Here is a 22065-nt window from a genome sequence, read left to right on the forward strand (position 1 = left end):
CTGACTTGCCAGGTGGTCTGGGTTCTGAGGGACAATTGGAGTCAGATCTCCCCGCACAGAAACCCGGGGCATGAGGAGCAGCCTCACCCCATGCAGGGACCACAGATGCACCCACAGGGGGAGCTGCAGGATGGACACTGCCCACCTACATCCCCCACACCCTGTGCAAAAAAATCATTCTTTCCACCCCTCCTTCAGCCTATCCAAGTTGACACTTAAAAAGCCACCACAGCCCACGCTTGTCAACAGGAAACCCATTCACATTTCCATCAGTCACACAATCTCCACAGATTCTTCAAAACATAACAGTAGCCATGCAAAGTATAAAAAATGTCTCATAAATAACTGTACTTAGATTACATACGAAAATTATACTCTTGATATACTAAGTAAATAAAATATATTATTTAAATTCATTTACTTCTCTTTGTATGTCTAACGTGGTAACTAGATAGTGGGATTCCTATGAGGCTCACATCATATTGTGAATGAACAGTGCTGGTCTGCACCCCTTCAGGTTATAGGGACTGTGGAGTGACCTGGTGCAGGAAGCCCTGTCTCCATTCATAGGCCATCAGTGTGAACCCAGGGAGAGGTGCTGGTATAAGAGAGATGAGAACCCAGGGGTGAACCACCTGCTTGTGCAGGGGACTGAGCCTTCACTTTGAGCCAAAGAAGTTTCCTTTCCTATCTTCAATCCTGAACAAGAGGACTTTCTAGACATCTTTTTGTTTCCAGGTTTGTGCCACTTCAGGTTTGGGGATGGCTGGATCCCAGCCAGGGGACACTGAGAAATCCAGGAGTCTCGGCCAGGCGCGGTGGCTCAAGCCTGTAATCCCAGCACTTTGGGAGGCCGAGACGGGCGGATCACGAGGTCAGGAGATCGAGACCATCCTGGCTAACACGGTGAAACCCCGTCTCTACTAAAAATACAAAAAAAAACTAGCCGGGTGAGGTGGCAGGCGCCTGTAGTCCCAGCTACTCGGGAGGCTGAGGCAGGAGAATGGCATAAACCTGGGAGACAGAGCTTGCAGTGAGCTGAGATCCGGCCACTGTACTCCAGCCTGGGTGACAGAGCGAGACTCCGTCTCAAAAAAAAAAAAAAAAAAAAAAGAAATCCAGGAGTCTCACACTGACTGTTGTATTTCATCTGCTGGGGCCATCCCAAACCACTGTGTACCATTTCCTGTCCTGGTGCTCAAATAGCTGCTCCATGCATTTGTCATGGTTTCAGAGATGAATCCAGGTGGGAAGACAGGATAGTGTATGTTACAATATTTAAATAGAACCTGAATCCCTTAATAGTTATTTTAATATGGAACATTCAAAGAGTTGTGTCATAGGCAATGGGAAAAGATGAAGAAAATTAAAAGCACTGTGAGGAAAAAAAACAGAAACGTTATCGAATGTGTGTGTGTCTTCAGTGTTGCAGGATTGAGAACGGTCAGCTTTAGGTTGCCCTGAGGATGTGCTTAGATGGGGGAAAGCAAGAAAGCAGGAAATACGCGTCTCTGTGACCTGACACACAAATCACAGTAATGGAAATCAATCTTTCAATAAATCAAACATTCATAATAAATATCACTCTGGTACACACAGAAAGGCCTGTCAGCAAACTTGCCCTTTGTCCTGCTGGGTCTTATCCCCATGGATGACCAGTGTGCAGAGTGGATTCTGCGGTCCCCATTTCTCAGGCTGAGAACCAGAGGGTGAGAAGGACAAGTCGCCTGCTTGTGAGTGGGAAGGACAGGATTGGGAGCAGCGGACTCAGACTCAGGACCGCAGCCCTAGTCGGTGTTCCTCGTTCCCTCTACGGGGACCCTCCCACACGTGCCCCGTGTGGATGTCGGTGCACTGCCTGGGGCGGCTGATGTGCTCCAGGGATTCAATGCTGCAGATGGTTCAGCACAAAGCGTGGGGGTGGGGATGGGACGAGGCTGCAGCTGGGGAGACCAGAGACCAACATCACCCAGCAGAGGTTTCCATGGGGTGGGCAGCCCCATTTCCTGAGAATAGAGAGAACCTGGCAATGGGTGCCAGGAAGAGGGCATTTCGAGGTGTGCCCAGGCCTGGAGGGTCACAGACACAGGCACCACACAGCAGAGACGCTGAGGGCCAGGAGCTCACTCAGGTGAGGGGCTTCCGCACATCTTTCTCTCCTGAGCAAATCACGTGCAAAGAAATCAACTTCCTGTCATCAGAATAGACAATCAGGGACTTTAGTCTCCTCAGCTGAGCCCCACTGTCAAGGGAAGCAGAAGTCTCTGAGCCCAGGCCCAGGTGAGGGTGGGGTGAGGAGAGGAGCTCAGGACGCAGATTTGCATGGAGGCCCTGCCCTCCTCTGAGGCAGAGGGGATAACACAGGGCTGGGGGCAGGCCCAGTGCTGGGGTCTCAGCAGGCGGCACTCTCGGGACGTCTCCACCATGGCCTGGGCTCTGCTCCTCCTCACCCTCCTCACTCAGGGCACAGGTGACGCCTCCAGGGAAGGGGCTTCAGGGACCTCTGGGCTGATGCTTGGTCTCCTGCTCCTCAGGTTCACCTGGGCCCAGCACTGACTCACTGGAATGTGTTTCTCCCTCTTTCCAGGATCCTGGGCTCAGGCTGCCCTGACTCAGCCTCACTCAGTGTCTGGGTCTCCTGGACAGTCAGTCACCATCTCCTGCACTGGAACCAGCAGTGACATTGGTGGTTATGACCGTGTCTCCTGGTACCAACAGCACCCAGGCAAAGCCCCCAAACTCATGATTTATGAGGTCAGTAAGCGGCCCTCAGGGGTCTCTGATCGCTTCTCTGGCTCCAAGTCTGGCAACACGGCCTCCCTGACCATCTCTGGGCTCCAGGCTGAGGACGAGGCTGATTATTACTGCAGCTCATATGCAGGCAGCTACACTTTCCACAGTGGTCCAAGTTCATGGGGAACTGAGACCAAAACCTGCCCTGGGCTCTCAGGTTCCCTTTTTGTTCTGAAGATGCTTCCTCAACTGGTGCAAGCGGCTTCCTGTAGCACGGCCTTGACAATTCTCAGCAGCTCTCCTTCCCCACTATGAAGTCCAAAAGAAAACTTGCGCTGTGGTTTCTCTTCTGGGACAGTTGGCAGTTTCCTGATGATTGTGTGTTGTGGTCCCTGAATTGCAACTCTTCTCAGCTCTTCAAATGCAGGGGACAGTGACAAGGAGCTGTCTGATTCCCTGCTGTTTTCAGGAACATCCTCATCCTAAATGCATCCCCGCCTTCCTCGCTGTGCAGACCAATCTGGACAGAAGTCATTAGAGGGAGTTTCCAGAAATTGCATCTTACTCCACTCTGTGTCCTCCATGCTCTTATGAAGATGGCCCTCCTGGCTGGGCTATTACTCTGCACCTCTGTCCAGAGGCAGTGACCACTGAGGGAAGATCTCAAGATGTTTCTGAGAAATTAGTAACAAAGAGGAAGCTGTTGTTTTTCTTATTTCTGTTCCTCCTCTTTGCCCCAATACCTCAGATTGCTGAGCTAGGAGATTTTGAGTGGCAGGCTCAGTGTTCTCTCAGAATCCCCCTCCCCTCACATCACTGAGCCCCTGTCTTGGAAAGGCCCCACATGTGGACGGTCTCCCCATAGAATGGGAGATTCCCATGTGGCTCTACAGGGTAGAGTTAGCCTGAGTCCATTCTTTCTTCCTCATTGACATCCAGCATTTCTAATTTCCACGGGCGTCAATACTTTTGTAACTGAAACCTTTATTAATCTACTAATGGTGATAATTTAGAAAATATTCAGACATGAGCTGGGTCCAATAAATTTTCTGAGCCTGTTATTAAACATAACTATTATTATATATATTTTAGGTTTCACAAACTTCAAATAAACAGATTGTATTAAAAACAAAGTAACCATTTTACTATATGTGTATCCTATATCATGTTGTGTACCTGAAATATGCGCAATAAAATGTGTTTCAATGACAAAAGTGTATTCATTGCCTATTGCTGCATGAAAGTTACTCCTCATACTCAGCATGTTAAGAGAGCACATGTTTGTGATCGTGTCACTTTGGTGCATCTAGATTTTGAGAGCAGCTTGGTTTGCTGGTTCTGGCTCCAGATTGGTCATGAAGTTGCAGCCAATCTGTCAGGCAGGGCTGCATTCCGAGACCAGAGCAGGTGACCAGGCTCAGCCTGAAGGGGTTCCACTGTCCCTAACCTTTTTGGCAGATGTAGATCAGCTCAGGGTATAAGGAGAGAGTGATGTGTAAGGCCCCTGTCTGTTCCTTTATGTCAAAGACCATTCCATGCATGTATAATTTTTTCTTTCCTCAGACATCCTATGCATAGAGCCTTGTCCCATTCATTCTAAGCTGCAACATATTCCAGGGCAGAGTTTAAGCCAACTATCTTCTAATGGTTATCACCATGATTTTGATCTCACAAGAAACAGGGCAGTGAACACCTCTATGCAGACTCCTTGTAGCTCACATGTGCATATGACCATAGGATAAATTTCTAGAAGTCCAATTGTTGGATCAAAAGGTTGTATGTTTGTAATTTTCACCCATTATTCTCAGATTCCTCTCCAGCGGTGTCCCACCAATTTATAATGTCAGCCATAAATATTTGATCAGAGTACACTGGTGAAACTTTACATTTTGGCCAACCCATCAGATTGAAAAATGTTATCATGCTATTGTTTTATTTTTGATTTTTCTTCTTCTGTTTTGGGTTTAGCATTTTCTCAAATATTTCAGTGGTCTTTATTTTACAGAATCCAGTAAACTTTTTCTTAACTGCCCAGAGGAAAATGATTTTAGTCTTAGGGGTCACAGATAGTGGCTCACAGCTATAATCCCAGCACTTTGAAATACCAAGGTGGGCAGATAGCTTGAGCCCAGGCGTTCAAGACCAGCCTGCACAACATGGTAAAACCTCATCCGTGAAACTAAATAAAATTAATTAATTTTTTAAAAAGTACTTTAGTCTTTGTTGCTCAAGAGTGACATTTGCAGATATACAACCATTTAAAACTATAGAAATGACTCTCAGCTCTAGGACCACTTTCTGAGCCTCTTGTTAAACACAGCCATTAAAAACAGGCGGCAGGTCAGGAAAGGCCCACTGGATGTAGCTTCATTGTTCCTGGTGTGTAGGGGTAGGTGAAGTTTGATAATTCCACCAGCATAAGTTCTACATGGAGATCTCTTGGTGATTTCACCTCCTACAGTGGCCAGGGGTGTTTCTTTGGATGCGAACATACGTGTATCTATCTATTTGATTGGATCTTGAATCTACCCAAGACAGCCCTGTGTCACAGTCTCATAACTTTTATCTTCATCTGTTTGCTCTGAGTCATATGATAGTTTTAGCATAACAGGAACAGACTTGCACTAGATGGAAAATCAGACGGAGAGGGAAGGACAAACGGGCAAGGAAGCTTGCACTATACATGGAATAATTCAGGGCAGGCTCAGAGAAAAAGGTCTTAAAATCAGTTGTGTACCTGAAACCAAAAACATGCAAGATTATTGAAGTTCTGGGAATTTTAAGTGAATAAGGTTTAAGTTTTCATCATATTGCAATTTTATATAAAGCATAAACACTATAAAACTCAGAATGTAACAATGGAATAAAAAAGAGTTTGGGATTTTAAGCTGTAATGACCCCAAAAGTTGTTGTCAGGAAAGGAACCTTGATAGCAGAAATGTGTTATTCTACAAATCATCATTTTCTGTAAAAGTAGATTTTTTCCCCTTTTTCTTAGGTATAAGGAAACATTTCATGAAACATCCTTTTTTCCCCACTGTGACGAGTATCATTATCCCACAAAGACACTAGAACATTAAGGAGGAAACAATTGCACTTTTGTATCAATATTGAGAAGTTTCATTATTAACACATCAATATGTTCATGCTCAATGATAAAATTGGATTTAGTAATTTAATATGCTTACGATAGATTAATTTTTTTCTTTGGGCTATACCATTTTTGTCTATGATTTATCTTAGTTAACTCAGACATATTGTGTTCTAAAAACAACTCAATTTTTGATATTTTTTGTTTTATTTTCTGTATCAACTATGGCTCTTTTCCAAACACTGCCAGAGATAGCCCATGGCTACTCATTATTTAATTCAATTTTATAGGCATTTGAATTATTTGATATTGCTCTAAATTATTTCTTTTTTTTTTTTTTTTTTTTTTTTGAGACGGAGTCTTGCTCTGTGCCCCAGGCTGGAGTGCAGTGGCGCGATCTCGGCTCACTGCAAGCTCCGCCCCCCCGGGTTCACGCCATTCTCCTGCCTCAGCCTCCCAAGTAGCTGGGACTACAGGCGCCCGCCACCACGCGCGGCTAATTTTCTTGTATTTTTAGTAGAGACGGGGTTTCACCATGTTAGCCAGGATGGTCTCGATCTCCTGACCTCATGATCCGCCCGTCTCGGCCTCCCAAAGTGCTGGGATTACAGGCTTGAGCCACCGCGCCCGGCCTCTAAATTATTTCAAGAATGCACAGATGTGACTTCCTCCACATCTTGCTCACAAACATTGCTGATGCTGACTCACTCATCTCTTTTCATCTTAATAAAGTAGTTTACTTTTCTGGACTCACAGAAGGTAACAGGAGTGAGGAGGTAGAACCTCCAAAAGCTGCTATCCTTTAAACCCTCAGGATGAATCACAACTGTAGTCTCACCCACACTTGATTTTGATGGTAGATAAATGAGAGTTAAGTCTTAGATTGGCTGTGAGTTAGTTAAGGATTCAGTTAGTTTGGGCTGTTGGGATGGGGTGAATGTATTTTACAAGTGAGAAAGAAATAAGTTTTGGAGTTCATGGGGTGGGGGGTTATTGGCTGAATCCTGTCCCTTAAAATTCATGCAATAAAGTGCTCATACACAGTGTGTCACTGAATTTGGAGAGAGAGTTTTTAGAGGCAATTAAGTGAAAATGAGGCCATGAGGGTGAATTCCAATCCAATCTGACTGGTGTCCTCCTAAGAAAATTTGCACACACAGAAGTGAGACACCAGAGATGAGCGTGCAAAGACCATGTGAGGACACAGCAAGGAGGCAGCCACCTGCAAGCCAAGGAGAGAGGCCTCAGGGGAAACCAAACCCACCAACACTTTCACCCTGGACTTTTAAGCTTCAGCACTGAGAAAATTAAGTGTCTGTTGTTTAGGCCACCAGCTCTTTGGCATCTTATCATGGCAGCTCTAGCAAATGAAAACAAGAGGGACCCCAGAGGCCAGGGATGAGGGAGGAGGAGATGGAGCAGGGTGCAGGAGGCAGGACAGGGAGGAGCTGGAAGATCAGGCTCTGAGGTGCGTCCCCTGGGTGGAATCGTAACTCCGCTCAGTACTGCCTGGGAACTTGAAGAAAAATGTTTAACCTTCTAATATTGATTCCCAAAAGAAGACTGGATCTTAAGAATAGGACTCATCCTCCTATTCCTATTATAAAAGTGTTCTTGAGGTCATGCTTGTAACACACTTATTCTGTGTCCCGCAGGGGGCACTGTTAGCCTTCATTTAGGGCCCTAATGACACCAAGTCCCCTAATAATGCTCAAGTGCAAAGGGCATGACTGGTGCTTCTTTTGAGGCCTCTTGGGTAAAATGTACTCTCCACTCATGACTCCCACCTGGCCCTTCTGCAGACAAGAGCTCAGAGAAATGCTCTGGAAAATGGAGAAGAAATTTGCATCTGCTGCTCACCAGGGAGCCACCCAAAAAGGCAAAACAGGGAAGGAAGTAGATTTGCATGATGAGGTTCCACTTCCTGTGATAAGAGATGCCTGGTGGCCTCTACCCAGCAGTGGGTCCAGAGGCAGAGCTCTGGGGCATCTCCACCATGGCCTGGACCCCTGCCCTGCTCACCATTCTCACTCTCTACACAGGTGGTGTCTCCCAGGGCTCAGCCCCCAGTGAAACCAAAGTCAGCCTGGCCCTGACCTTCAGCTCAGCACAGGGAGTGATGCCCTGGGAATGAGACCTTCATCCTCAGACTCACCTCTTCTGTCTTCTTTTGTAGTTTCTGTGACCTCCTCTGAGCTAACTAAGTTACCTGCAGTGTCTGTGACCTTGAAACGGATGGCCAGGATGACCTGTCAGAGAGACAGCACAGAAGATTCTTATTCATTTGTACCAGCAGAAGCCAGGCCAGGCTCCTGTGCTGGTTATCCATGATAAAATCAACCAGCCCTCAGGGATCCCTGAGCAGTTCCCTGTATCCAGCTCAGGGGCAATGGCTGCAGTGACCATCACTGGGGCTCAGGTTGAAGACGTGGCTATTACTGCTGGTTGGTAGACCTCAGTGGTAGTTATCCCACGGTGACACAGGCAGATGGGAAAGTGAGAAACTCCTTCCCGATCTGTGTCACCTTCTTTCTCCAGCCCCAGAAGACTGTGGACAAACCTATGAGCAGGTATGGCCCAGTTTACCTAGATCTAAGATCCCCAGGCTGCCCTTCCCTTGAACCTCCAGACAGGCTGTGCAGAAGGTGGGTCAGGAGTTGATATACAGACAATTATTATAAGTTTATTCATTTTTTTCAAGAAGTAGAGGAATAACTGAACATGTTAACTAAAAACATGTTCATGTTTTTCCAAAAAAAAGGAAAAATTGGAATTGCAGAGATGAAAACCACAATATCTAAGATTTAAAAAATATACTGGGTAAGACTGACAAGTTAGATGCTGCAAAAGAAAAGATTAACAAAATATATAAAGATAAGGAAAAAATAATGATGAAAATGAACAGAACATCAGTGAGTTGTAGGGCAACTTCAACAGCCTAATGTATGTATAATTGAAGTCTTTGCAATAGAAATGGGATTAGAATTATACTCCAGTTTTTCAAGAAGTAGAGGAATGATTGAACATATTAAGTGGAAGCACAGAATACCAAAAAAGGACTAATTGACCTTGGACTGCTAATAATTACAGTATCTGAGACATTAAAAACATATTGAATGTGATTGACAACAGATTAGATGATGCAAAACAAAAGATTAGCAAACTCAATAATGTAGCACTAGAAAATACTCAAAATGCAGCACATAAAGAAAAACTAATGATGAAAATGAAGAGAGTGTTATAGGATATTTATAGAGAAAATGAAGAGTGAGTTATAGGACAACTTCAAACAGCCTGAGGTTGGCTGGGAGTGGGAGCTCACACCTGTAATCCCAGCATTTTGGGAGGTCTCGGAGGGAGAATCCTTTGAGACCAGAAGTTCAAGACCAGACTAGCCAACATAATGAGACTTAATCTCTACAAATTTTTTTAAGAAAATTAACTAGGCATCATAGCCTGCAGTTGTAGTCCTACCTACTTAGGAGCCTGAGGCAGGAAGATTGGTTGAGCCCAGAAATTCAAGATGGCAGCAAGTGAGGTATGATCATGCCACTGCACTCTAACCTGGGCCACAAAGCAAGTTCCTGTCTCTAATATAGGTTCTCACTCTGTGGTTCAGGCTGGAGTGCCATAGTGCAATTACAGCTCACTGCAGCCTTGACTTCCCAGGCCCAAGAGATCCTCCCAGCTAAGCCTCCCAAGTTTCTAGGACTACAGGCACACATCACATGCCTGGTTAATTCTTTGTATTTTTTGTAGAGATGGGGTTCTCTCTATGTTGCCCAGGCTGGTCATAAACTCCTGGGCTTGAGCAATCCTGCCGACTCAGCCCCCCAAAGTGTTGGGATTACAAGCATAAGCCACCCCACCTGATGTGAAGAAATACTTAAATACAACAACCTGAAGTATGTATAATTGGCATCCATGGAATAGAAAAGACGTGGTGGAGGGTCAGAAGAAAATATATTTGAATAAATAATGGCCAAATATGTTCCACATTTGGTGAAAATCAAAAATTGGTATATCCAAGAAGCTCAACACAACTCAAGCACAGGAAACATGAAGAAAATGACTCCAAAACACATCATAATCAAATTATAAAATCTAGTAATGAATAGCCACTTAAGAGTTTAATTCTAAGAGCACATCTCTCATCAGAAATAATGCAAGGCACAGTGGAAAAATATTTCAAAAATGCTGAAAGGAAAAACTTATGAACCTTCTGTTATTTATCTAACTGAAATAACATTCAAGAGCAGAGGGTAAATAAAATGTTTTCAGACACATAAAAACTTACAAAATTGATCACTATCACTTTTGCCATTAGAAATTGTAACGGACATCCATAGACAGAAGGAAAATCATACCCAATTGAAAAGTGAATTTACACAAAGAAATGAAAACATCAGATAGGGCAATGACATAGATACCTATAGAAACCCCTGTATTATGTTAACGTCTGTGAAAGATAATTAACTGTTCAAAGAAAAAGTAGTAAAAAATCACTGTGACTTATCATGAAAGCAAAATTAAATTATATGACAAACAGCACAAAAACAGAGAGGAGTGAAGAACATGTTATAATGGTCATATACTCTGTATGAATATCTAATCACACTTGAAGACAGATTTTGATAAGTTATATATGTACCATTAACCCTAAAGTAATTATTAAAATAAACTCTTTTAACAAAAAAGAATTATGACTAGTAGTAACCTATATTAGGATTCTCCATAGAAACAATATCAATCAGATATGCGTGTGTGTGTGTCTGTGTGTGTGTGTGTGTGTGTGTGTATGTACTGAGAGACAGAAAGAGTGAAAAAAATGTATTTTGAGGAAGTGGATCATATGATTGTAGTGGCCGACAAGGATGAAATCTGTTGGGCATGCTGAAGTCTGAAAATTCAAGTAAGAGTTAATGTTGCAGTCATGCATGCAAATTTAGCAAGCCAGCAGATCAGGAACCCTCCGTATTTGTTCTAAACACCTTCAACTCACTAATGAGTCCCACCCACATTGTGCAGAGCAATCTGCTTATACAAGGTCAACTAATTAAAATGTTCATCACATCTGAAAATTTTCATGTCAACTCCTATACTGGTATTTGACAAAATCAACCTGGCCCATATCCTAGCCTATCTGACACTTAAAATTAACCATCACTTAAGCCAGAAAGAAAATTTTAAAAATAATTCCAAAAATAAATCAGAAAAAGAAACAATAGAAGGGAAAAATAATGAACATATGGGATGAATTAAAAATGAGCAAGAAGGTATATTTCAGGCCGGTATGATGACTCAAGCCTGTAATCCCAGCACTGGGAGGCCCGAGCTGAGGTGGGATCCGAGGTCAGGAGATCAAGACCATCCTGGCTAACCGCGATTGAAACCCGTCTCTACTAAAAAATACAAAAATAGCCGGTATTTGTGATGGCCGAGCGCCTGTAGTCTGACCTCGGGGAGGCTGAGGCAGGAGAATGCGTGAACCCGAGGCCGGGCTTGCAGTGAGCTGAGATCCAGCCACTGCACTCCAGCCTGATGACAGGCAGACTCCGTCTTAAAAAAAAAAAAAAAAAAAAAAAAAAAGAAGGTATATTTCAGTAGGATTATATTACTAATCACATTAATTGTAAATGGTCTAAATACCACAACTAAAATATTGTCAAATTGAAATTAACAGCAAGACTCAACTATATATGCTACCTAGAATAAACCTACTAGAAATTTTAAAGCCACAAAAAGCCAAATACAAATCAGGGACAATCTTCCCAACCCCTGGTTTGCTCCACAAAGCAGTACAAAAAGAATTCACAGGGATTAACACATAGTTAAGACATGTTCCTCACCTCCACCAACACTCTCACCTCTCTTCAGCCTCTAATGCCTAGATCCCAGTACCAGAGTTGCAGGAAAACAGGGCACACAAATGTTAAATAAGGTTACTAAGGGTTACCCTCAAGAGGTAGGTGAAAACAGAATGAGGGAATTGAAACCACAAGGGCCCCACTTGCATGGGGCAGCTTCTGCATCAGAATGTTGATTGATACATTATTGATGAGTTTTTGTCCATGTTCATGGTGGACATAGGTCTGTAACTTTCTTTTCTTGTCATGACTTCGGCTTTGGTATTGGAGTAATGCAGGCCTCAAAGAGTAAGTAGAAAAATGTTTCCCCTGCTGTATAACCTGAAGAAGTTCTTGTAGGATTGCTATCATTTCTTAATTAAAAGTTTGATAGAAATTTACCATTTAAAACTCGGTGAGCTTTTCTTAGCAGGAAGATTTTTAATTGCCAATTCAATACCTTCAAGTACCATAGATCTATTTGGATTTTCCATTTCTTCCTGAGTCAGTTTTGATCATTTATGTCTTTTAAGGAATTTTTCCACTGAAGTTATTTATACTTTTGGCATTAATTGCTTGTAATAATTTCTCTAACTATTTTAACTTTTGTAAGGTTGGTAGTCATGGCACTCTTTTATCACGGTTTTAGTACTTTGTGTCTTCATGTTTTCCTGTTTAGTCTACTTAAAAGTAAGGTCAATAGATTGTATTTATCTTTTTGAAGAGCCAAGTTTTGTTTTCTAGAGGTTGTCTATTGCTTTTGTTTGCTATTTCATTAATATTTAGCTCTGATCTTTTTTATTATCTTTTCTTTTTTATTTTGAATTTAAATGCTCACCTTTTGCTTGAATTTATGAGGTACAAGCTTAGAGAATTCATTTTAGATCTTCTTTCCAACATTAAGCATTAAATACAAAAGATTTCTTTCAAAGCACTGATTTAGCTGCATTTCTTAAGTTTTGATATGTTGTCTTTTTGTGTTTTAAAGGTTCAGTATCTTCTAATTTATGTTGTGTTTTTACTTTGGCTCACGGATTACTTAGTTGTCTGTTCTTTCCTGTTCAAATAATTGAAGATTTCCCATAGTTCATCGGGTATTAGGTCCAATTTAATTAGTTATTTCTGCATTAAATAATACCTTCTATGATACTCATCCATTGAAATTCACTAAGATTTGATTTGTAACCTAGAACACAGATTATTTTAAAATCATTTAAAAATGTGCCAAACGTATTTAAAAGCATAATGGATATTCTGCTCTCATATTTGAAAGTGTAATGGGTATTCTGCCATTGCAGGTGTAGTTTTCTACAAATTTAATTAGGATAAATTGGCTATTTGGGAGGCCGAGGTGGGCAGATAATCTGAGGTCAGGAGTTCGAGACCAGCCTGGCCAACATGGTGAAACCCCAACTCTACTAAAAAAATACAAAAATTAGCCAGGTGTGGTGGCAGGTGCCTTAATCCCAGCTACTTGGGAGGCAGATGCAGGAGAATCATTTGAACGCAGGAGGCAGAGGTTGCAGTGAGCCAACATAAAGCCATTGCACTCAAACCTGGGGATAAGGGTGAGACTTCTCTCCAAAAAAAAAAAAAAAAAAGGGATACATTGGCTAACCATCAAGTCTGTATCTTTATTGAACTTCTGCATAGTTGTTTTGTAGATCACTGTCAGGGAGCTACTGGAATGAGTTGACACTAATTTTAGAATTTCTGATTGATTCTTTGAGAGAGGAAATTTTCAAATCATGGGTCTAAATACTTTATTCTTCTGACAAAAGGCCTTTTATGATTTCCCAAGACTAATCTAGGAAGAAAAGGTAGAGTTCAAGCCGCAGTTGGTGACATCATGGGAGCACTGAAGAATCATGTGAGGTGCCTCCACTGGCTAGGTATATGTAAATGAAGATTCTTTAAAAAACAAATTTGGAGGCCGGGCGTGGTGGCTCATGCCTGTAATCCCAGCACTTTGGGAGGCCGAGTTGGGCAGATCACGAGGTCAGGAGATCAAGACCATCCTGGCTAACACAGTGAAACCTCGTCTCTCCTAAAAACGCACAAAAAAATTAGCCGGGCACAGTGGTGGGCATCTGTAGTCCCAACTACTCAGGAGGCTGAGGCAGGAGAATGGCGTGACCCCAGGAGGCAGAGCTTGCAGTGAGCCAAGATCGTGCCACTACACTCCAGCCTGGGCGACAGAGCGAGAGTCCATCTCAAAAAAAATTTAAAAATTTTTAAAAAGTTTAAAAATAAGAAACAAATTTGGGCTAATATGTCCAGAAAATTTGAGAAAATGTATGTTGAATAAAGCAAGAAAATGAAAAGCAAGGTGACTGCATATGTATAACATTGCTGCCACAAGGTCAGCCTCATGGGAAACAAACAGAAACTGTTAGCAGTTCATTATGTTTACTCACACACTGAACACATATGAATTGAAACCAATTCAATGAACTGTCCCAGATACTGTTTTGGTACTTGGGATGCATTGGTGAACAAAAGAGACAAAGTACCTGCTCTCGCAGTCTCATTATAAAAGATGATGGAGTAGGAAATTCCAGGAAATGATCCTTTCTGTGAAATAACTACTGAAGGGTAAGAACCATCAGAATTAACCACAATAAAATGAGGAAATCTAGTCCCACATTTGTAGCATCCAAGGAAGTACTGACGAAGAAAATAACAGGCCTAAGAAAATCTCTGCCAGGTTAATTTCTGGCCATAGAAGTAACTGAACAGAAACTTCATGGATCACACTGATGAACAAAGTCCTTGCAAAATTATTTTGGAAAAGTCACTACACAAATGAATAACTCCATCCTTCAGCAGCAACATCAGCCCAGGAGGAGCAGGGAGACAATCTGATTTTGAGAGTTACAACATCACACATTCAAAATACACAGATCTCCACAAAAACTTACAAAGCAGACAAAGTTAAAAGGAAGCAGGACCCATTCACAGGAAAAAATTTCAACGAACTGAATATATTCCCAAGGAAGCAGAGGCACTGGACAAATGACACAAATACTTCAAATAACCATTTACATATGTTCAAACACTCAAGAAAACCGTGGGAGTACCACTAAAGAAAATCAGAAGAATGATGTCAGAACAAGTGAGAAATATCAATAAAGAAAAAGAAGTTACAAAAAAGAACCCAAGCAGATTTTCTAGAACTGAGAAGTTCAATAGCTAAAATCAAAATTTCACCAGAGGAGTTCAGCAGCAGTTTGAGCAGGCAGAAAAATAATTGGTCAAGTTAAAGATACGTTGTTATAATTACACAGAATGAGCATAAATTTTAAAAGAATAAATAAAATGAGCAGAGCCTAAGAGATATATGGGACATTATCAAGCATATCAATATATCATTGCGGGAGACTCAGAAGGAAGAGAAAAAAGAAAGTATAAAATACATGTAAAAATAATGGCTAGAAACTTCCAAATTGATGAAAGATATGAATCTATACTCTCTCTTTTTTTTTTTTTTTGAGATGGAGTCTCGCTCTGTTGCTCAGGCTAGAGTGCAGTGGCCGGATCTCGGCTCACTGCAAGCTCCACCTCCCGAGTTCACGCCGTTCTCCTGCCTCAGCCTCCTGAGTAGCTGGGACTACAGGCGCCCGCCACCTCGCCCAGCTAGTTTTTTGTATTTTTTTTTTTTTTCTTAGTAGAGACGGGGTTTCACCGTGTTAGCCAGGATGGTCTCGATCTCCTGACCTCGTGATCCGCCCGTCTCGGCCTCCCAAAGTGCTGGAATTACAGGCTTGAGCCACCGTGCCCGGCCGAATCTATACTTTCAAGGAGCTCAGTGGCCTTAATCAGGTTAACCTGACAGAGACTCACAGTGAGGCACGACATGCTCAAACCATCAAAAACCAAATACAAAAGAAAAATATTGAAAGCAGCAAGAGAAAGAGACTCATCATAAACAGTAGATTCTCATGAAGATTAACATTTGGTCTTTGATCAGAAACCAAAACAGTCCAAAAGGCAGCACAATAATCTATAAAGTGATTTATAAAAATATATTATCTACCAATTCTACATTTAGTCAAACAAATCCTCTAAAATAAAAAAATAAAATAATCACAGATAAGCAAAATTTAGTAGACCTGGTAGATCTGCCCTACAAGAAACACTACAGGAAGTCCTTAAGTCTGAGAAAAGACACTACATAATTTGAATACATGTGAAGAATTAAAGATCTCTTGTAAATATAAAGCTAGTGCTGTTGTATTGTTGGTATGGAGCTGCTGTGTTTTCTATGTTATTTATGATACATATGGAAAAATATTATAATTTTATAATTATAAAACCATGTACATAGGCACAAAATGTTTAAAGATGTTATTTGTGGTATTAACAAGGTCTAGAAAGAGAGGAAATGGAGCTGGATAGGAACAGAATTCATGGATATTACTGAGACTACATTGGTAGCAATTCTAACAATTTTAAAACGTTAATTATTACTCCAATGGTAACCAGTAAAAACTAAATTGAGTATATAAAGAAAAGAAAATGAAGAAGGAATCAAAACGGACCCAGAAAAAAATAAATAGAACACATGGGAAAAAATTATTGGGGTTATTTAGGAACAACAACAACAAAAAGATAAAACACGTGTAGAAAACAAACAGCAAAATGACAGACTTTCTTCATTATCAGTGATTAGTTTAAATATAAATGGATTAGATTCACCACTTGAAGCAAAATAACAAAATGAAATTTTTAAAAGTAAAAAAAAAAAAAATAGAATCCATCATCTATCTACATGGTGTTTACGGAGAATCAGTTTAGACCTAAAGACACAAATAGATTGAGTAAATAGTAACAAAAGAAGAACTTGTGTGGCTGTTGTGACATGAGGCAATATTGACTTTAATTATGATTTCAAGCAAGAAAAAAGTGTATTCCCTATTGATAAAATGGTCAATGAATCAAGAAGATATAATAATTATACACACATATGCACCAAGCAATAGCACTTCAAAATATGTGAAGGAAGACACACTTAAAAGAAAACCTGTAGAGATGTATAATATAAATTGCAGACTTCAGTACCCCACTTTAAAAAAGAATAGAACATCTGAACAAAACATTAATAGAAAATGCAGATATTGAACACTATAATCCAGCTAGACCTAATAGATATATACAAAATACTGCACAAAACAAAAGCAGAATACACAACTACTCAGGTGCACATGGAACATTCTCCAGAATGGATGCTATTTTAGGCCATAAAACAATTCTCAACAGTTTTTTAAAAATTGAAGTCATATCGGGGTAACCCACCCCCAATGTTTTAACAGATTCTTTCTATTTTTCCTAAGTGTCAGCCAGTCTGAGAAATAAAGAGAAAGAGTACAAAGAAAGGAATTTTACAGCTGGGATGCAGGGTGTGACATCACATATTGGTAGGCCCGTGATGCCCACCTGAGCCGCAAAACCAGCAAGTTTTTATTAGGGATTTCATAAGGGGAGGGGGGGTGTATGAACAGGGAGTAGGTCACAAAGATCACATGCTTCAAGGGGCAAAAAGAAGAACAAAGATCACATGCTTCTGAGGAAACAGGACCAGGGCAAAATCAGAAACTCCTGATAAGGGTCTATGTTCAGCGGTGCACATATTGTCTTGATAAACATCTTAACAGAAAACAGGGTTCGAAAGCAGAGAACTGGTCTGACCTCAAATTTACCAGGGCTGGGGTTTCCCAATCCTAGTAAGCCTGAGGGTACTTCAGGAGACCAGAGTGTCTCTCAGTCCTTATCTCAACCACATAGGACAGACACTCCCAGAGCGGTCATTTATAGACCTCCCCCAGGAATGCAACTCTTTTCCTAGGGTCTTATTATATTCCTTGCTAGGAAACGCATTTAGAGATATCTCTCCTATTTGCCTGTCTGTTTATAGGCTCTCTGCAAGAAGAAAAATATGGCTCTTTTTGCCTGACCTTATGGTTATGTTCTCTTGTTCCCTAAAATTGTTGTTATTCTGTTCCTTTTCAAGGTGCACTGATTTCACATTGTTCAATTCAAACACATGTTTTACAATCAATTTGTACAGTTAATGCAATCATCACAGTGGACCTGAGATGACGTACATCCTCAGCTTATGAAGATACAGGATTAAGAAATTAAAGGCAGGCCTAAGAAATTACAAGAGTATTATTAGGGAAGTGATAAATGTCCATGAAATCTTCACAATTTATGTTTCCTCTGCCACGGCTCCAGCCGGTCCCTCCATTAGGGGTCCCTGACTTTCCACAACAAATTCATACAGGGAGTCATCTAAAACCACCATGAAATGAAGTTTGGGTAGGAGAGGAACAATATTTCCTTCTGCTCAACTTAGGTTTATTGGCCAGTGGTCCCTATCACACAAGACAGATTAAGAAACTCATAACATTTATTAAATATAATTTTTACTTGGCATGGGAGCTCTCACAAGGAAATGAAAACTCAGAAATGGTTGAATCTGAGGACTTTAAATTTAGGTTTGATAAGGAGAATACAGGTGTGGATAAGTATGGCAAAGAATGAAGTAAATGCAGTAAATGGGGGAAACAGCAAGGCCTATGTTCATTCTCAGCGTGCCTTCATCTTAGATGAAACAATGCTCTCTTTTCCTCCTCTCTGTAATAAATAACCCAACTTTACAGCTCATGGAACAAGAAGGAGAAAAGAAAACTTAAACCAAAGTCCACAGAAGGAAAGAAATAAGAATCATTAGACCAGAGATTAAAGAAATAGACGAGTAAAAAAAGCTGTAAAGAATATAAATGGCATAAAAAGTTCCTACTTGGACAAGAAGAAAATTAACAAGCTGTTAGGCAATCCAACTAAAACTATAAGAGAGAAGATACAAATAATAAAAATCAGAAATTTGGGATAATACAACCAACATTATGGGAATTAAAATGATTATAAGAGAACACCATAAGCAAATCTAGGAGAAATTGACAAATTCATAGAAAAATGTCAAATCTAGGAGAAATTGACAAATTCATAGAAAAATACAAATTACCAATCTAACTGAAAAAGAAATAAAAAATCAACACAAGAAATAGATTAAGTCAGCAATTGACAATTTCTCTAAACAAAAGCCCAGGGTCAGATATTCTCACTGGTAATTCTACTAGAGATTTAAGAAGGAAGTAATACCAATCATACTCAATCTCTTCCAAAAATAGATGAGGAGGGAACACTTCCTAGCACATTCTAGAGGCCAACATTAGCCTGATAGCAAAGACAACGATACTATAATATAGAAAACTATTGGCTAATACTCCTGCAGAATAAGCATGTAAAAATCCTAAATGAAATAAGAGAAAACCAAGTCTAACCACACATTAAAGAGAACACATGGAATGAAAAAGTGAGATTTATCCCAGAATTGCAAGGATGGTTCCACATAAGCAAATGAATCAATATAATAAACAGTATCAATAGAGTGACAGGAAAAAGCATATGATCATCTCAGAAGATGCAGAAAAAGCATTTTACAAAATTCATCACATTTTCAAGACAAAAACACTTAGCAAACTGGGAATAGAAGGAACGCTGCACTAACTGATTAAAGAAGGGCCTTTATCAAAATCCACAGTAAACCTCACAGTAAATGGTGAAAGAGTGAACGCCTCCACATTAAGATCAGAAGCAAACAAGGACTCCTGCTTTCACAGCTGCTATTCGACATTGTCCAGGAAGTCTTAAATTTCATTAAAACAAAAAAGGCTAGTGCTTCCCACCAGGAACATGGATCAGTGTGTTAGGAAATGAAAATAATGGTAATAGAAAAATTATAAATGACCGTGATGATGGTTTAAGTACACAACTGAGATTTAGTGGCAGAAATCCGGTATTTCCAATTACAGTGCAGCTGTGCTTATTGGGGTGACGGAATCGATCTTGTTTTCAGAATATTTGGGAAGCAGGAGTACATGTAGGGTACAACTGCATTTCTCCAGAACTATGTTTTTCACAGAAGAGCTACAGTTCACTCTGCACTCTCCATTCTATGATCAAAAACCATGAAACAGAGAAAAGCATTTCAACCTGAGACTCAGTTACAAGAACTGCACCTGCCCCACCCTCCTGCAACTATATATGCCACCTATCTGTGCTGAACCATGAAGGCCAGAGTGGTTCACGTGCGGCACGGACGGAGCCTGGACCCTCTTGTCCCCACCCTCCCAGACAGGTGCTCTGGGGTCACCTGGAGAAGGAAAGTGCCTGGGCTCTGTCTCCTCCACCAGCAGGGGGCAGCAGAGCTGCAGTCAGAAGAGAGGCTGGGGCTGCCAGGAGGAGCCTATGAGGGAGGCCAGCCTTTGGGGGGTCAAGAGGTGTTCAGGATCAGCCCTCACTTCGGAAGTTTGGTCCAGTCCCTCCTATCACCTGGGGCTGCAGTGTTCATGTTCTGAGGGTCAGACTCACACAGCCTCACCCATGATACTGACAGGAGCCCAGGCACAGCGAGGGCCTCACCTGGGAAACACAGCTGGAGGTGCCTGGGCCCTGGTGTCAGCCTGGACAGCTCCCACAGGGCTGGGATTCCCTGAGAGACGCCCCCAGGTCAAGGTGCTCTAGACGGGGGAACAGTGTGAGGGGACAGGGCTCCCAGGGCCCAAGTCCTTCACCCAGGATGGCTGCCTGAGCCTCCTGCCATTCTGAGGCTCTCATTCCTCCCTGTCCAGCAGCGTCCTGGGAAGCTGAGCCCTCTATCTTTGGCACTTCCAGAGACACCCTACCTCCCCCTCCCTCTGCCTCTCCTTCCTGCTCCAGGCCGACTCTGACCCGGAGGCAGCTCCTATGCTCAGGGGATTCTCAGGTGGGTGGCATGGAACATTTGGGATCCTGGTCCCCAGATGGGGCATTCCCAGCCTCCTTGCAGAGATGCTCTCCAGAGGGAAAGGAATGCTTACCTGCCTCAGGCCACAGCTCTGACCATGGGATTGTCCTGGCCTCAGTGACAGGATCTGTCTGGCTGGAGGGACCAGGGATCCCCCACCCTCCAGAGCTCATGCGTGTTCAGAGACCATGACCCTGGAACCCTCACAGAGACCAAATAACCTAAAGTTAGTCTGTCAGTCAGGTCTGGGTTTCTGGTGCTTTTTACACATTTATATGAAACACTGATGAGAAAAAATAAAGAATCAAAGAGCAGAGGATGGCAATTTCTAGTCTATTAGAGGGAAGGGGGATGTCATACAACGAGCAGCTCAGGTGGGAAACAAGACTAGACTGTGTAATCAATCCACATGAGTTGTGGCTGCTCAAAGGACCAAACCGTGGTCATGGAAATCACTTACAAGTATCCTAAAGACACAGAACCACATTCTAATTAAGCTACCAGGACAGGACCAAGTGAATCTGAGGAGCCCAGAGAGGACTTGGAGGAGGAGGAAGATGATGGGTCCCTGGTCCACCTGCTGCTGAGTCAGGTGTCACTGATGATCTCTCAGCAGGGCCCAGCTCAGCCCCATGGCCAGGCTCCTGGAAGGTCCACAGCCCTGCTGAGCCTGGCCCAGAACAGAGCACAGGCCAGGATGGTACAAAACAGTGGCTGTGTGGACAGGCTGTCTTGGGGTTTTCTAACCCAGGATAAAGCTGGTGAAAGAGGGTCTGAATGAAAGGACACATAAAGCGTATCTTTCATCTAGTGGTAAAGGACGTGAGTTCCGTATGATGAAGCCTGGGTCACTCCTTGGCCCAGATGTCCTAGATTAGTCCTCAGAACTTCCCTAGCACTTCAGTTCCTGAAGCTCCTGGCAGTCTTCTATTCAGAACAGTGTTAACTAGGGTGGACGCTGTGGGGTCCACCTAAATTCCACGTTAAGGTTGACTCACACACTCTCAGAGCCTACCGAGTGGGCACCCATGCGATGGGGCACATGTCACCTGATAGAGGCTGACTGACAACCCCTGATCTCTTCTTTCTGACCACTTCAGTGTTTGGCGCTGTGTCCACCATGGACACTCTATGGGCTATTAACCTATGACTCAAAGTTTCTTCCGTGTGGCGCCCATGCCCAAAGACCACCCACAGGCTTCCGCCCATACCCCATTTCCCCCATTTCCCCATTTTTCTCTTGCAGTCCCTGGAACACCTGCCCAAGTCATTTCCCACTACCCTGAGCCCATATCTACCCTAGCATCCGGCCACTCACCTTTCCTCACAAAATGAATGACCAGGCACCATACCCTGGTGCATGGATAGATGTCCCTTCTCCATCATCTCTTAATGCCACCCCTTAGTAGACCCGTACAGTGCAGCTGTGTCTACTTCATGGTGATCCAATTCATTCCTGGGCTACTCTGGAAATTTTTGCTCCATCAACTGAGCAGAGAGACTGCTGCCCACAGAACCTAAGTGTAAACCCAGAGAGTGGTGCT

The 22065-nt window shown here is 42.3% G+C and overlaps 1 long non-coding RNA gene and 2 gene segments (V, D, J or C); 2 read left to right on the forward strand and 1 right to left on the reverse strand.

The window, feature by feature from the left end:
• LOC103888259 overlaps positions 1-22065 on the forward strand; it is a 641220-nt gene that overhangs the window by 422845 nt on the left and 196310 nt on the right.
• The window catches only part of LOC101024006, a 644330-nt gene that overhangs the window by 406927 nt on the left and 215338 nt on the right, over positions 1-22065 (forward strand).
• LOC110740624 overlaps positions 1-22065 on the reverse strand; it is a 61305-nt gene that overhangs the window by 26916 nt on the left and 12324 nt on the right. The window contains exon 1 of one of the 2 annotated variants that reach the window (XR_004178848.1): positions 7980-9534. The exons of the other annotated variant lie outside the window; for it this stretch is intronic. This is a non-coding gene — a long non-coding RNA (uncharacterized LOC110740624). Of the gene's footprint in view, positions 1-7979; positions 9535-22065 lie in introns of those variants that run through there. 2 annotated transcript variants of the gene reach the window in all.

This window comes from Papio anubis, chromosome 16 (genome assembly GCF_008728515.1).
Source record: "Papio anubis isolate 15944 chromosome 16, Panubis1.0, whole genome shotgun sequence".
Lineage (NCBI taxonomy): Eukaryota > Metazoa > Chordata > Mammalia > Primates > Cercopithecidae > Papio > Papio anubis.